Raw genomic sequence first — 18,488 nt, 5'->3', positions numbered from 1 at the left:
ACCCTGGTAGTGAGGATCAGCTCTGTCAGCAGCAGGTAGTAGACATTAACCTGCTACCCTGGTAGTGAGGATCAGCTCTGTCAGCAGCAGGTAGTGGACATTAACCTGCTACCCTGGTAGTGAGGATCAGCTCTGTCAGCAGCAGGTAGTAGACATTAACCTGCTACCCTGGTAGTGAGGATCAGCTCTGTCAGCAGCAGGTAGTGGACATTAACCTGCTACCCTGGTAGTGAGGATCAGTTGTGTCAGCAGCAGGTAGTGACATTAACCTGACATTAACCTGCTACCCTGGTAGTGAGGATCAGCTCTGTCTCTATAGACTATAGCCTAGACCTCCTCTAAGAAACGTATCTGATAAAGACTATAGCCGAGACCTCCTCTAAGAAATGTATCTGATATAGACTATAGCCTAGACCTACTCTAAGAAACGTATCTGATATAGACTATAGCCTAGGCCTTCTCATATAGGCCCTGGTCTAAAGCTGTGCACTAAATAGGGAATAGGGTTGAAATAGACCCTGGTCTAAAGCTGTGCACTAAATAGGAATAGGGTTGAAATAGACCCTGGTCTAAAGTAGCGCACTAAATAGGGAATAGGGTTGAAATAGGCCCTGATCTAAAGTAGTGCACTAAATAGGGAATAGGATTGAAATAGGCCCTGATCTAAAGTAGTGCACTAAATAGGGAATAGGGTTGAAATAGACCCTGGCCTAAAGTAGTGCACTACATAGGAATAGGGTTGAAATAGACCCTGGTCTAAAGTAGTGCACTACATAGGGAATAGGGTTCCATTTGGAATGAGGCAATACATTACTGACCTGGGAGAAAACATGGAGAACCCTGAACTCACCATGTTACCAATCTGTCACCAATCACTCTGCTGATCCATCAGAAACCAATAAATACCCATACTGACACACACACACACACACACACACACACACAACACACACACACACACACACACACACACACACACACACACACACACACACACACACACACACACACACACACACACACACTGTCAGCAGTGGTTGTCATTATAATGTAATTTATTTATGTATTTATTTTCTATTGTACAGAGTTGTCTACTGTTGTCTGTCGCCCCCAGTGGTTGTCATTATAATGTCATGTATTTATGTATTTATTTTCTATTGTACAGAGTTGTCTACTGTTGTCTGTCGCCCCAGTGGTTGTCATTATAATGTCATGTATTTATGTATTTATTTTCTATTGTACAGAGTTGTCTACTGTTGTCTGTCGCCCCCAGTGGTTCTTTGTTGTAAGAACGAACTTATTCCTTTCCCAAATGGGACCCTATTGTAGTACTATAAAGGGAATAGGGGGCCATTAGGGATGTATTTAACTGGAATATGTTGTTGCACTACGTCCTAATGATTAGCTCTGGTCCAGGGTGTGACGTGCATCTTGATGAAGCTGAACCGTGTTGATGGATATAACACCCTGGACCAGAGCTACCTAACAATATACAGCTGGATAATAAGTCCTGTTATCTGATATTCTGAATAATGTTGTATTTTATACGTTGTTAAACTGATAAAGACGAAACCCGCACACTGCTCTTGCTGGTATCACTGCTCTTGCTGGTATCACTGCTCTTGCTGGTATCACTGATCTAGCTTGCTGCTCTTGCTAGTATACTGCTCTTGCTGGTATCACTGCTCTTGCTAGTATCACAGTATCACTGTATCACTGCTCTAGCTAGTATCACTGCTCTTGCTGGTATATCTGCTCTAGCTGGTATACAGTATCACTGCTCTTGCTGGTATCACTGCTCTAGCTGGTATCACTGCTCTTGCTGTTAGCTGGTATCACTGCTCTTGCTGGTATCACTGCTCTAGCTGGTATCACTGCTCTAGCTGGTATCACTGCTCTAGCTGGTATCACTGCTCTTGCTGGTATCACTGCACTGGTATCACTGCTCTAGCTAGTATCACTGCTCTTGCTGGTATCACTGCTCTAGCTGGTATCACTGCTCTAGCTGTTATCACTGCTCTTGCTGGTATCACTGCTCTAGCTAGTATCACTGCTCTAGCTGGTATCACTGCTCTAGCTGGTATCACTGCTTGCTGGTATCACTGCTCTTGCTGGTATCACTGCTCTTGCTGGTATCACTGCTCTAGCTGGTATCACTGCTCTAGCTGGTATCACTGCTCTAGCTGGTATCACTAGCTAGTATCACTGCTTGCTGGTATCACTGCTCTTGCTGGTATCACTGCTCTAGCTGGTATCACTGCTCTAGCTGGTATCACTGCTCTAGCTGGTATCACTGCTCTAGCTGGTATCACTGCTCTAGCTAGTATCACTGCTCTAGCTGGTATCACTGTGGTATCACTGCTCTTGCTGGTATCACTGCTCTAGCTAGTATCACTGCTCTTGCTGGTATCACTGCTCTTGCTGGTATCACTGCTGTTTATTCAGCTTTCCGTATCGGCCTCAAGACCTTCGTCAGAGCTTTGTGAGTGTTAGTCGTTTCCACCCTTATGGAGACATGGCATCTAATGGGGTTGGAGTCGAGGAGAAATAAACACATGTTACCAAATATAACAATGTGCATTTATAAGTATTCTGATAAAGTGTGTGTGCTGCCATTCTGTTAGAAGGTAACATATTGTTTTATTACAATGGTTCAAATGTATTTTCATTGTGTTCCATGGTGTTATTCGCCCCCTAGTGGAGTTTTCTGGTACTTAGAAAGAGACGCAAACAGGAAGAATAGAATTCGTTCTGCACGCAAAGAAGCAGCTAAAAACAACGCTACGGTGCAGGTCTTTCAGTTATTTATTGTTACGCTTCAGCCTTGGAAATATGTGTTTGTAAGTTAGATTCAAGCATTTAGCTAGTGATGATAATCTTGTTATTGATAGAGTTGCTTACATATCAATGTTGGTTGCATTTACTCACAAATTGCAATGCCTTTAATGTATGTCTTTAGCTGTATTACTTTGCTCGTGCGTCATGCAAACGAATTGTAAAATATACAATAGTGTAGTTTTGTTACTGTTTCTAGTGTAATGTGCTTTGTTATTCTACATAGATGGTTGTACATTATTAGAGTAATGAAAGGAGCCAATTACCATATGAGTAACAATTAGCTCTATGGTTTGGCATCATGCCAGATGCATGGTACCTTAGCGCGTGCTTTGTATTTATGCAACTTCAAATGTTTAATGTACAGCTACAGTATATCGGTGTGAATTGAATACTAAAGTATATTCTTTCTTGTATTTTGCAGTTTCACAACATAAATGTTTCAAATTTATTAATTCAAGAAAAGTCACGATTTGGGAGTTTTATTTAAGACTTAGTTGTTGGCTGTCTGTCTAGTTTTACATGGGAACGCAACTCAAGGGCAGAATGTGTACATAACACGTATTAAGTTAGGCTACTGCCTTAATCACTAATCGTCTTCCTCACACACACTTAAACAAAATACAATCATTTATTTGGCAGATTAATTTATTCATGTTTCACAATTGGATAATCCCATATAAAGACAGACATCACCATTCCTACCAAGGACAGTGTGAGTGAACTTCGGGAGAAGGGGGAATGGGGGTGGAGGAGGGAACTGTAGCAACACTATGAGCTGGTGGCTGGGTCCTACCAAGGACAGTGTGAGTGAACTTCGGGAGAAGGGGGAATGGGGTGGGGGGAGGGAACTGTAGCAACACTATGAGCTGGTGGCTGGGTCCTACCAAGGACAGTGTGAGTGAACTTCGGGAGAAGGGGGAATGGGGTGGGGGGGGGAACTGTAGCAACACTATGAGCTGGTGGCTGGGCGCCGCGGGCGGTGTAGTGACCGAACAGGGGCGATGGAGGGCGGCAGACAATTGTCAAAATATCGCCTCAAATTCAGGTGCTGCCACAGGCGACGGTCTAATGGGAGGACTGGCCCTGATCCCGTCTGTAAAACCCACAATGAGGACATCAAGTAAGTTTTCATAAATCATTGGGTTCCGTTCAAGAAGAAACGTCAGAGTCGTCTGAAGTGGAGGCATTAATTCATGTTGACGTTTACAACATAACATGCTTGGACATTTCATCATTAAGACCTTTAGGGAATAATGTCTGGAGGGTGAAAATCACAAAACATTCTCATTAGATCCGTGTTATATCACCTCCCCTGTCTGATATCTTGACTTTCTCTCTGTCACACAACCTAAAGGTAGAAATGTCATGTTTTAGGTCATTACAATGCACTGCGACTGGATAATCCCGGTCTTTACTCCCGATTTAACTTTTATGTTCACTAATTCTCTGAGATAACGAGAGGTTTTACCTACATAACACAGCCCACATGGACATTTAATCATGTAGATAACATGGGTGGTGTTTACCTACATAACACAGCCCCATGGACATTTAATCATGGAGATAACATGGGTGGTGTTTACCTACATAACACAGCCCACATGGACATTTAATCATGTAGATAACATGGGTGGTGTTTACCTACATAACACAGCCCACATGGACATTTAATCATGGAGATAACATGGGTGGTGTTTACCTAATAATGACCCACATGGACATTTAATCATGGAGATAACATGGGTGGTGTTTACCTACATAACACAGCCCACATGGACATTTAATCATGTAGATAACATGGGTGGTGTTTACCTACATAACACAGCCCACATGGACATTTAATAACACAGCCCACATGGACATTTAATCATGTAGATAACATGGGTGGTGTTTACCTACATAACACAGCCCACATGGACATTTAATCATGGAGATAATTTAATCATGACATTTAATCATGTTGATAACATGGGTGGTGTTTACAGACTACATTTACATGGACATTTAATCATGGAGATAACATGGGTGGTGTTTAACATAACACAGCCCACATGGACATTTAATCATGGAGATAACATGGGTGGTGTTTAATCACAGCCTGCACATGGACATTTATCATGTAGACATGGGTGGTGTTTACCTACATAACACAGCCCACATGGACATTTAATCATGTAGATAACATGGGTGGTGTTTACCTACATAACACAGCCCACATGGACATTTTTAGATAACATGTTTAGATAACACAACATGACATTTAATCATGGTGGTGTTTACCTACACACAGCCCACATGGACATTTAAGCATGTAGATAACATGGACATTTAAGCCTACATGGACATTTAATCATGTAGATAACATGGGTGGTGTTTACCTACATAACACAGCCCACATGGACATTTAATCATGTAGATAACATTGGGTGGTGTTTACCTACATAACACAGGACATTTTCATGTAGATAACATGGGTGGTGTTTACCTACATAACACAGCCCACATGGACATTTTCATGGAGATACATGGTGGTGCACACTACATAACACAGCCCATGGACATTTAATCATGTAGATAACATGGGTGGTGTTTTTAACACAGCATGGACATTTAATCATGTAGATAACATGGGTGGTGTTTACCTACATAACACAGCCCACATGGACATTTAATCATGTTTAACATGGGTGGTGTTTACCTACATAACACAGCCCACATGGACATTTAATCATGTTGATAACATGGGTGGTGGCCACATGGACATTTAATCATGTTGATAACATGGGTGGTGGAACACGTAATAATGTCATTAATTTGGAACCGTGTTCCTGTGTGGGTGGCAGAAATATTCACACTTCATCATATTGTTGCACTGGGCTCAGCATCTGCATTTACAGCAACCAATCAGAAGAGGGCGTAAAAGACTGGCTCGTTTTCTTTTGTGGCTGGAGGTTTGGCATTGACCAATTTGTTGCATAAATTGCGACTCTCCTATATAGTAAGTGGGGTTGTTTACCTGACCTCTCCTATATAGTAAGTGGTGGGTTCTTACATTGACCCGACCTCTCCTATATAGTAAGTGGTGGGTTGTTAAATTTACCCGACCTCTCCTATATAGTAAGTGGTGGGTTCTTAAATTTACCCGACCTCTCCTATATAGTAAGTGGTGGGTTCTTACATTTACCCGACCTCTCCTATATAGTAAGTGGTGGGTTCTTAAATTTACCCGACCTCTCCTATATAGTAAGTGGTGGGTTCTTAAATTGACCCGACCCCTCCTATATAGTAAGTGGTGGGTTGTTAAATTTACCCGACCCCTCCTATATAGTAAGTGGTGGGTTCTTAAATTTACCCGACCTCTCCTATTTACAATAAGTGGTGGGTTCTTAAATTTACCCGACCCCTCCTATATAGTAAGTGGTGGGTTCTTAAATTTACCCGACCCTCCTATATAGTAAGTGGTGGGTTGTTAAATTTACGACCTCTCCTATTTATAGTAAGTGGTGGGTTCTTAAATTTACCGACCTCTCCTATTTACAATAAGTGGTGGGTTCTTAAATTTACCCGACCTCTCCTATATAGTATAATAAGTGGTGGGTTCTTAAATTTACCCGACCTCTCCTATATAGTAAGTGGTGGGTTGTTAAAGTCAGCTGGCAGAGCTGGGTCTGATAAAACATGACAATGGTTCTAAGGAGTTTTCTGTCTGTGTATCTGTCTGTCTGTCTGTGTATCTGTCTGTCTGTGTATCTGTCATTCTGTCTGTCTGTCATTCTGTCTGTGTGTGTATCTGCTTCTGTCTGTCATTCTGTCTGTGTATCTGTCTGTCTGTCTGTCTGTCATTCTGTCTGTGTATCTGTCATTCTGTCTGTCTGTCATTCTGTCTGTGTATCTCTCTGTCTGTCATTCTGTCTGTGTATCTGTCTGTCTGTCATTCTGTCTGTGTGACTCTGTCTAGATTTAGGTTCCCAAGAAGGTACTCCTGATAGCCCTCAGACCCGTCTGGATCTTGACACTCTGAACACGCGTCCTGCATCATATCTCTTACACCAGATAAGATATGTTTTGTATTTTGTAAAGGGTATTTTCTTTTTTGTTTGCTGCAAAAACTGAAAAACCTGCTTGGAAGGAAATACTGCTGTGAAACCTACAGGAGCCGGATCTTCATTTGATCATCCTGATGTTGTAGGAATTTTCCTGCACAGAATGAAATGCTAATTTGTAATGTATTCCAGGTTAAAAGGCTTAAAAACAACATACCAATTTCCTGTTGATGCAGGATAATTTATGTTATGTGAAACTGTCTCAAACGAATATATGACATATCTCTCTCTCTGCCTCCATCTCTGTCTCTCTCTCTGCCTCACTCTCTCTCTCTGTCTCTAACTCTCTGCCTCTCTCTCTCTAACTCTCTTTGCCTCTCTCTCTGCCTCTCTCTCTCTCTGCCTCTCTCTCTGCCTCCCTCTCTCTCTCTTGATTTATCTCTGCCCTCTCCTCTCTCTGCCTCCTCCCTCTCTGCCTCCCTCCCTCTCTCTCTCTCTATCTATCTCTGCCTCCCTCTCTGTCTCTCTATCTATCTCTGCCTCCCTCTCTGTCTCTCTTTCTATCTCTGCCTCCCCTCTGTCTCTCTCTATCTATCTCTGCCTCCCCTCTGTCTCTATCTATCTCTGACTCTCTATCTCTCTCTCTCTCTCTCTCTCTCTCTCATCCAAGGTCTTTTTCTATACACTACTAAAGTGACACGTCATTTTCCAGGAAGTAGCCTTGTAGTTTTTTGCAGTCTTTCTGAATAGTCTTCAAAGGGTAAAAACGCATCACAATGGTCTTCAAGCCAAATAATCCATAAAAGGAATCTAGGCAGAGGTAAATTCATCCAAAACAAAATAAGTATTTTATATATATATATATATATCAATCAATCAATCAATCAATCAATTGAAACCTGTCCTGTCCACAGAGGTCATGGATTGGAGGTTTGAAAACTGAAGCAAGGCTGACCTCTGCTGGTGAGATGATTTGACAACACTGCTTGAAAATCCTTTTTAAAATAATTTTACCTTTATTTAACTTGGCAAGTCAGTAAAGAACAAATTCTTATTTGCTTATTTCTATTGGAGTCACTTGGTTACATTTAAACAGCATGAGAACAAAACACCAGACTCTCACAGGCTTCATTCATTATAGATGTTTATTCCTTCAGATAGGGAGGAAGATGGAGAGCAGATGGAGTACATGGTAGTGTGAATTACATTCAGAATATATAATTATCTCCATGGTCAGACACATATATCTCCATGGTAATGATAGTTACATTCAGAGTTGGTAGTGTAGAATTACATTCACATATAATGTATCTCCATGGTAACAGTGATAGAATTACATTCAGAACATAGTAACAGTATCTCCATGGTAAAGTGAGAATTACATTCAGAACATTTACAATCTGTCAGAATATATAATAGTATCTCCATGGTAACATCATTCAGAACATATAATTCTCCATGGTAACAGTAACCCTATCTCCCATTCAGAACTAAATGTGTTTTAGATCCACTGGACCAAACTCTGGGACTGTCACCTACAAAGAGACACATTTACAAGCCTCATCAGTTCATTAACCCTTCCCTGCTAATATCCCCACTTCCTACCTCCTCTCTCTGCTCTTTCTGAGAAGAACCTCTTGGACACTGATCTGGGAACACCTGTACCTCACCATCACCTGGGTAGTGCTGCTTCAACATGTCATACAGCTCTGACAAGGTATGGGGTTCAATACTTTTGTTTCCTCTTTGTTCTCACCCCAGTGTGCTTTGGCCATCCACTCTTTCTTCTTGCTGTTGTAACAGCAGTAGGCTGTCCACATGAGATCTGGGATGTTCACTCTGTTGTTCAGTTTGTTGTTGACACTGGGAACTGCTCCAGTCACCACATAGGCCTTGAGGTTGACCATTATTATCAAGGCATTGATCCTGGACATTATCTTTCTAACCGCACACTCCATCTTTCCCCAGCTACCTTCATTAAATGACTGTACTTGGAGGAACAGCGTTTGTCAGGGTAAAGGTGGAGTCCTGATTAACAGGTTGGTTAGCGAAAGCTTTTGAAAACATGTGACCTTGTTCACCTTCTTGTATTTACCGTATTCATCATAATCCTGATTGACAGCCTGGTGAGTATAAATGACCCCTGTTTCTCCAGACCCATAACTTGTTCTACCTCCGTCCAGCTGTAGGAACAATATTCATCATTATTCACTGAACTGACCTGTAAATTCAACCTGTATATCAAACCTGTATATTAGACCTGACCTGTATATTAGACCTGTATATTAGACCTGACCTGTATATTAGACCTCATATTAGACCTGACCTGTATATTAGACCTGTATATTAGACCTGACCTGTATATTAGATAGACCTGTAGGTTAGACCTGTATAATAGACCTGACCTGTATATTAGACCTGTATATTAGACCTGTATAATAGACCTAGGGTATATTAGACCTGGATCTAAATATTAGACCTGTATATTAGACCTGTATATTAGACCTGTATATTAGACCTGTATATTAGACCTGTATATTAGACCTGTATATTAGACCTGTATATTAGACCTGTATAATAGACCTGTATATTAGACCTGTATAATAGACCTGTATATTAGACCTGTATAATAGACCTGTATATTAGACCTGTATATTAGACCTGTATATTAGACCTGTATATTAGACCTGTATAATAGACCTGTATATTAGACCTGTATTAGACCTGTATATTAGACCTGTATATTAGACCTGTATAATAGACCTGTATATTGACCTGTATATTAGACCTGTATATTAGACCACATAATAGACCTGTATATTAGACCTGTATATTAGACCTGTATATTAGACCTGTATATTAGAGACCTGTATATTAGACCTGTATATTAGACCTGACCTGTATATTAGACCTGTATATTAGACCTGTATATTAGACCTGTATATTCCTGTATATTAGACCTGTATATTAGACCTGAATATTAGACCTGTATATTAGACCTGTATATTAGACCTGTCCTGTATATTAGACCTGTATATTAGACCTGAATATTAGACCTGTATATTAGACCTGTATATTAGACCTGTATATTAGACCTGAATATTAGACCTGTATATTAGACCTGTATATTAGACCTGTATATTAGACCTATATATTAGACCTGACCTGTATATTAGACCTGTATATTAGACCTGAATATTAGACCTGTATATTAGACCTGTATATTAGACCTGTATATTAGACCTGTATATTAGACCTGTATATTAGACCTGTATATTAGACCTGTATATTAGACCTGTATATTAGACCTGTATATTAGACCTGAATATTAGACCTGTATATTAGACCTGTATATTAGACCTGTATATTAGACCTGTATATTAGACCTGACCTGTATATTAGACCTGTATATTAGACCTGAATATTAGACCTGTATATTAGACCTGTATATTAGACCTGTATATCAGACCTGTATATTAGACCTGTATATTAGACCTGTATATTAGACCTGAATATTAGACCTGTATATTAGACCTGTATATTAGACCTGTATATTAGACCTGTATATTAGACCTGTATAATAGACCTGTATATTAGACCTGACCTGTATATTAGACCTGGGTATATTAGACCTCTATATTAGACCTGACCTGTATATTAGACCTGTATATTAGACCTGAATATTAGACCTGTATATTAGACCTGTATATTAGACCTGTATATTAGACCTGTATATTAGACCTGTATATTAGACCTGTATATTAGACCTGTATATTAGACCTGTATATTAGACCTGTATATTAGTCCTGTATATTAGACCTGTATATTAGACCTGTATATTAGACCTGTATAATAGACCTGTATATTAGACCTGTATATTAGACCTGTATATTAGACCTGTATATTAGACCTGTATATTAGACCTGTATATTAGACCTGTATATTAGACCTGTATATTAGACCTGTATATTAGACCTGACCTGTATATTAGACCTGTATATTAGACCTGACCTGTATATTAGACCTGTATATTAGACCTGTATAATAGACCTGTATATTAGACCTGTATATTAGACCTGTATATTAGACCTGTATATTAGAACTGTATATTAGACCTGACTTGTATATCAGACCTGTATATTAGACCTGTATATTAGACCTGTATAATAGACCTGTATATCAGACCTGTATATTAGACCTGTATATCAGACCTGTATATTAGACTTGTATATTATACCTGTATATTAGACTTGTATATTATACCAAGGTATACATACCTGTATATTAGACCTGGTATATTAGACCTGACCTGTATATCAGACCTGTATATTAGACCTGTATATCAGACCTGTATATTAGACCTGTATATTAGACCTGACCTGTATAATAGACCTGTATATTAGACCTGTATAATAGACCTGTATAATAGACCTGTATATTAGACCTGTATATCAGACCTGTATATTAGACCTGTATATTAGACCTGTATATTAGACCTGACCTGTATAATAGACCTGTATATTAGACCTGTATATTAGACCTGTATATCAGACCTGTATATTAGACCTGACCTGTATAATAGACCTGTATATTAGACCTGTATATTAGACCTGTATATTAGACCTGACCTGTATATTAGACCTGTATATTAGACCTGTATAATAGACCTGTATATTAGACCTGACCTGTATATTAGACCTGTATATTAGGTATAATAGACCTGCATATATTAGACCTGACCTGTATATTAGACCTGTCAAATATTAGACCTGTATATTGTGACCCTGTATATTAGACCTGTATATTAGACCTGTATATTAGACCTGTATATCAGACCTGTATAATAGACCTGTATATTAGAAAAGTATATTAGACCTGTATATCAGACCTGTATATTAGACCTGTATATTAGACCTGTATATTAGACTTGTATATTAGACCTGTATATTAGACCTGTATATTAGACCTGTATAATAGACCTGTATAATAGACCTGTATATTAGACCTGTATATTAGACCTGTATATTAGACCTGTATATTAGACCTGTATATTAGACCTGTATATTAGACCTGTATATTAGACCTGTATATTAGACCTGTATAATAGACCTGTATATTAGACCTGTATATTAGACCTGTATATTAGACCTGTATATTAGACCTGACCTGTATATTAGACCTGTATATTAGACCTGTATATCAGACCTGTATATCAGACCTGTATATTAGACCTGACCTGTATATTAGACCTGTATAATAGACCTGTATAATAGACCTGTATATCAGACCTGTATATTAGACCTGACCTGTATATTAGACCTGTATATTAGACCTGTATATTAGACCTGTATATTAGACCTGTATATTAGACCTGTATATTAGACCTGTATATTAGACCTGTATATTAGACCTGTATATTAGACCTGTATATTAGACCTGTATATCAGACCTGTATATCAGACCTGTATATTAGACCTGACCTGTATATTAGACCTGTATAATAGACCTGTATAATAGACCTGTATATCAGACCTGTATATTAGACCTGACCTGTATATTAGACCTGTATATTAGACCTGTATATTAGACCTGTATATTAGACCTGTATATTAGACCTGTATATTAGACCTGTATGTCAGACCTGTATAATAGACCTGTATATTAGACCTGTATATTAGACCTGTATAATAGACCTGTATATTAGACCTGTATATTAGACCTGTATATTAGACCTGACCTGTATAATAGACCTGTATAATAGACCTGTATAATAGACCTGTATATTAGACCTGTATATTAGACCTGTATATTAGACCTGTATATTAGACCTGTATATTAGACCTGTATATTAGACCTGTATAATAGACCTGTATAATAGACCTGTATATTAGACCTGTATATTAGACCTGTATATTAGACCTGTATATTAGACCTGACCTGTATATTAGACCTGTATATTAGACCTGTATAATAGACCTGTATATTAGACCTGTATATTAGACCTGTATAATAGACCTGTATATTAGACCTGTATATTAGACCTGTATATTAGACCTGTATAATAGACCTGTATATTAGACCTGTATAATAGACCTGTATATTAGACCTGTATATTAGACCTGTATATTAGACCTGTATAATAGACCTGTATATTAGACCTGTATATTAGACCTGTATAATAGACCTGTATATTAGACCTGTATATTAGACCTGTATATTAGACCTGTATATTAGACCTGTATATTAGACCTGTATAATAGACCTGTATATTGTGACCTGTATATTAGACCTGTATATTAGACCTGTATATTAGACCTGCATATCAGACCTGTATAATAGAGGGCGTATAATAGACCTGTATATTAGACCTGTATATTAGACATTGTATATTAGACCTGTATATTAGACCTGTATATTAGACCTGTATATTAGACCTGGGTATAATAGACCTGTATATTAGACCTATATATTAGACCTGTATATTAGACCTGTATATTAGACCTGTATATTAGACCTGTATATTAGACCTGTATAATAGACCTGTATATTAGAATTTAGACCCATATTAGACCTGTATATTAGACCTGACCTGTATATTAGACCTGTATATTAGACCTGTATATCAGACCTGTATATCAGACCTGTATATTAGACCTGACCTGTATATTAGACCTGTATAATAGACCTGTATAATAGACCTGTATATCAGACCTGTATATTAGACCTGACCTGTATATTAGACCTGTATATTAGACCTGTATATTAGACCTGTATATTAGACCTGTATATTAGACCTGTATATTAGACCTGTATATTAGACCTGTATATTAGACCTGTATATCAGACCTGTATATCAGACCTGTATATTAGACCTGACCTGTATATTAGACCTGTATAATAGACCTGTAATAATAGACAATGGTATATCAGACCGGTATATTAGACCTGACCTGTATATTAGACCTGTATATTAGACCTGTATATTAGATCTGTATATTAGACCTGTATATCAACCTGTATATTAGTGTATCTGTCAGACCTGTATAATAGACCTGTATATTAGACCTGTATATTAGACCTGTATAATAGACCTGTATATTAGACCTGTATATTAGACCTGTATATTAGACCTGACCTGTATAATAGACCTGTATAATAGTCTGTCTAATAGACCTGTATATTAGACCTGTCTATATTAGACCTGTATATTAGACCTGTATATTAGACCTGTATATTAGACCTGTATATTAGACCTGTATAATAGACCTGTATAACCAGACCTAAGATATTAGACCTGTATATTAGACCTGTATATTAGACCTGTATATTAGACCTGACCTGTATATTAGACCTGTATATTAGACCTGTATAATAGACCTGTATATTAGACCTGACCTGTATATTAGACATCCTGTATATTGTAGGAACCTGACCAGTGAAATAGACCTGACCTGTATATTAGACCTGTATATTAGACCTGTAAAAACAGACCTGTATATTAGACCTGTATAATAGACCTGTATATTAGACCTGTATATTGAACCTGTATAATAGACCTGTATATTAGACCTGTATATTAGACCTGTATATTAGACCTGTATATTAGACCTGTCTATATTAGACCTGTATATTAGACCTGTATAATAGACCTGTATATTAGACCTGTATATTAGACCTGTATATTAGACCTGTATATTAGACCTGTATATCAGACCTGTATAATAGACCTGTATATCAGACCTGTATATTAGACCTGTATAATAGACCTCTGTATATTAGACCTGGGTATATTAGACCCCTATTAGACCTCTATATTAGACCCCTATAATAGACCTGTATATTAGACCTGTATATTAGACCTGTATATTAGACCTGTATATTAGACCTGTATATTAGACCTGTATATTAGACCTGTATATCAGACCTGTAAAGTGACCTGTATATTCCAGGAAGACCTGTATATTTTGACCTGTATAATAGACCTGTATATTAGACCTGTATATTAGACCTGTATATTAGACCTGTATATTAGACCTGTATATTAGACCTGTATATTATACCAAAACAATATTAGACCTGTATATTAGACCTGTATAATAGACCTGTATATTAGACCTGTATATTGAAACCTGACCTGTATATTAGACCTGTATATTAGACCTGACCTGAAGCATTAGACCTGTATATTAGACCTGCATATTGCTTGACCTTTTTATTAGATTTGACCTGTATATTAGACCTGTATAATAGACCTGTATACAGATCTGTATTAGACCTGTATATTAGACCTGTATATTAGACCTGACCTGTATATTAGACCAAAACACCAGACCTGTATATTAGACCTGTATCCTTAGACCTGGGAAGTATATTAGACCTGTATAATAGACCTGTATATTCAGACCTGTATATTAGACCTGACCTGTATATTAGACCTGTATAATAGACCTGTATATTAGACTGTGTATATTAGACCATTGTATAATAGACATGTATATTAGACCTGTATATTAGACCTGTATATTAGACCTGTATATTAGACCTGTATATTAGACCTGTATAATAGACCTGTATATTACACCTGTATATTAGACCTGTATATTAGACCTGTATAATAGACCTGTATATTAGACCTGTATAATGACCTGTATATTAGACCTGTATATTAGACCTGTATAATAGACCTGTATATTAGACCTGGGACCTGTATATTAGACCTGTATATTAGACCTGTATATTAGACCTGTATATTAGACCTGTATAATAGACCTGTATATTAGACCTGTATAATAGACCTGTATATTTGACCCAGCTATATTAGACCTGACCTGTATATTAGACCTGTATATTAGACCTGACCTGTATATTAGACCTGTATATTAGACCTGTATATTAGACTTCCTGTATTTAGACCTGTATAATAGACCTGTATATTGACCTGTATAATAGACCTGTATATTAGACCTGTTATATTAGACCTGACCTGTATATTAGACCTATTATATTAGACCTGACCTGTATATTAGACCTGTATATTAGACCTGTATATTAGACCTGTATATTAGACCTGTATAATAGACCTGTATATTAGACCTGTATATTAGACCTGACCTGTATATTAGACCTGTATATTAGACCTGTATATTAGACCTGTATATTAGACCTGTATAATAGACCTGTATATTAGACCTGTATATTAGACCTGACCTGTATATTAGACCTGTATATTAGACCTGTATATTAGACCTGTATATTAGACCTGTATAATAGACCTGTATATTAGACCTGTATATTAGACCTGACCTGTATATTAGACCTGTATAATAGACCTGTATATTAGACCTGTATAATAGACCTGTATATTAGACCTGTATATTAGACCTGACCTGTATATTAGACCTGTATAATAGACCTGTATATTAGACCTGTATATTAGACCTGTATAATAGACCTGTATATTAGACCTGTATATTAGACCTGTATATTAGACCTGTATATTAGACCTGTATATTAGACCTGTATATTAGACCTGACCTGTATATTAGACCTGTATAATAGACCTGTATATTAGACCTGTATATTAGACCTGTATAATAGACCTGTATATTAGACCTGTATATTAGACCTGTATATTAGACCTGTATATTAGACCTGTATATTAGACCTGACCTGTATATTAGACCTGTATATTAGACCTGACCTGTATATTAGACCTGTATAATAGACCTGTATATTAGACCTGACCTGTATATTAGACCTGTATATTAGACCTGTATATTAGACCTGTATATTAGACCTGTATAATAGACCTGTATATTAGACCTGTATAATAGACCTGTATATTAGACCTGTATATTAGACCTGACCTGTATATTAGACCTGTATATTAGACCCTGACCTGTATATTAGACCTGTATATTAGACCTGTATATTAGACCTGTATATTAGACCTGTATAATAGACCTGTATATTAGACCTGTATAATAGACCTGTATATTAGACCTGTATATTAGACCTGACCTGTATATTAGACCTGTATATTAGAGACCTGTATATTAGACCTGTATATAGACCTGTATATTAGACCTGTATATTAGACCTGTATATTAGACCTGTATATTAGACCTGTATATTAGACCTGACCTGTATATTAGACCTGTATATTAGACCTGTATATTAGACCTGTATATTAGACCTGTATAATAGACCTGTATATTAGACCTGTATATTAGACCTGACCTGTATATTAGACCTGTATAATAGACCTGTATATTAGACCTGTATATTAGACCTGTATAATAGACCTGTATATTAGACCTGTATATTAGACCTGACCTGTATATTAGACCTGTATAATAGACCTGTATATTAGACCTGTATAATAGACCTGTATATTAGACCTGTATATTAGACCTGTATATATTAGACCTGTATAATAGACCTGTATATTAGACCTGTATATTAGACCTGTATATTAGACCTGTATATTAGACCTGTATATTAGACCTGTATATTAGACCTGTATATTAGACCTGTATATTAGACCTGTATATTAGACCTGACCTGTATATTAGACCTGTATAATAGACCTGTATATTAGACCTGTATATTAGACCTGTATATTAGACCTGTATATTAGACCTGTATATTAGACCTGTATATTAGACCTGTATATTAGACCTGTATATTAGACCTGACCTGTATATTAGACCTGTATATTAGACCTGACCTGTATATTAGACCTGTATAATAGACCTGTATATTAGACCTGTATATTAGACCTGTATAATAGACCTGTATATTAGACCTGTATATTAGACCTGTATATTAGACCTGTATATTAGACCTGACCTGTATATTAGACCTGTATATTAGACCTGACCTGTATATTAGACCTGTATAATAGACCTGTATATTAGACCTGTATATTAGACCTGTATAATAGACCTGTATATTAGACCTGTATATTAGACCTGACCTGTATATTAGACCTGTATAATAGACCTGTATATTAGACCTGTATATTAGACCTGTATAATAGACCTGTATATTAGACCTGTATATTAGACCTGTATAATAGACCTGTATATTAGACCTGTATATTAGACCTGACCTGTATATTAGACCTGTATATTAGACCTGTATATTAGACCTGTATATTAGACCTGTATAATAGACCTGTATATTAGACCTGTATATTAGACCTGACCTGTATATTAGACCTGTATAATAGACCTGTATATTAGACCTGTATATTAGACCTGTATATTACAAACAAAACCAGGGTGTGAATACTCATGTAAATAAGGTATTTCTGTTTTTATTTGAGAAACTATCCCTTTCAGGAATGAAACAGACATGGTATCTTGCTAGACAGACAGTAGTAATTGTCTATTGAAGGTTGTTGTTCTAACTTGGCATTAAATGTAGATTTGAAAAGATGTTTGAATTACCTGAGGTTCAATCATCCATGTATCTGGTCTTTTCTCTCTCGGTCCGACCCCAGTGAAGGTGGAGGCTGAGAACACAGGGATCATGTTGGTCGTGTCGTAGAGAGTTGCAAACATGTAGGTTTCGGCAACAACCTTTTTCTTCATGTGTTTAAAC

The 18,488-nt window shown here is 37.1% G+C and overlaps 1 long non-coding RNA gene across 50 annotated transcripts; it reads right to left on the bottom strand.

The window, feature by feature from the left end:
• Positions 1–9,745: 9,745 nt before the first annotated feature.
• On the bottom strand, positions 9,746–18,194 carry LOC127916351 (uncharacterized). Of its 50 annotated transcripts, none has more exons than XR_008094637.1 (10): positions 17,575–18,194; positions 17,038–17,294; positions 16,806–16,914; positions 16,429–16,742; positions 15,897–16,101; positions 14,505–14,647; positions 11,913–13,130; positions 10,527–10,970; positions 9,938–10,454; positions 9,746–9,818 (listed from the first exon to the last, which is right to left on the bottom strand). It is a non-coding gene; the product is annotated as an uncharacterized LOC127916351 (long non-coding RNA). The 50 variants fall into 50 exon arrangements; XR_008094650.1 differs by having other exon boundaries at positions 9,761–9,818; positions 10,042–10,454; XR_008094649.1 differs by lacking the exon at positions 9,746–9,818 and having other exon boundaries at positions 9,833–10,002; positions 10,042–10,454.
• Between the last annotated feature and the right edge of the window lie 294 nt (positions 18,195–18,488).

The sequence above is a fragment of the Oncorhynchus keta genome, chromosome 35 (genome assembly GCF_023373465.1).
Source record: "Oncorhynchus keta strain PuntledgeMale-10-30-2019 chromosome 35, Oket_V2, whole genome shotgun sequence".
Taxonomy (NCBI): Eukaryota; Metazoa; Chordata; class Actinopteri; order Salmoniformes; family Salmonidae; genus Oncorhynchus; species Oncorhynchus keta.
Note: the sequence above shows the minus strand (reverse complement) of the source record. Positions and strands in the feature narration are given on the sequence as shown.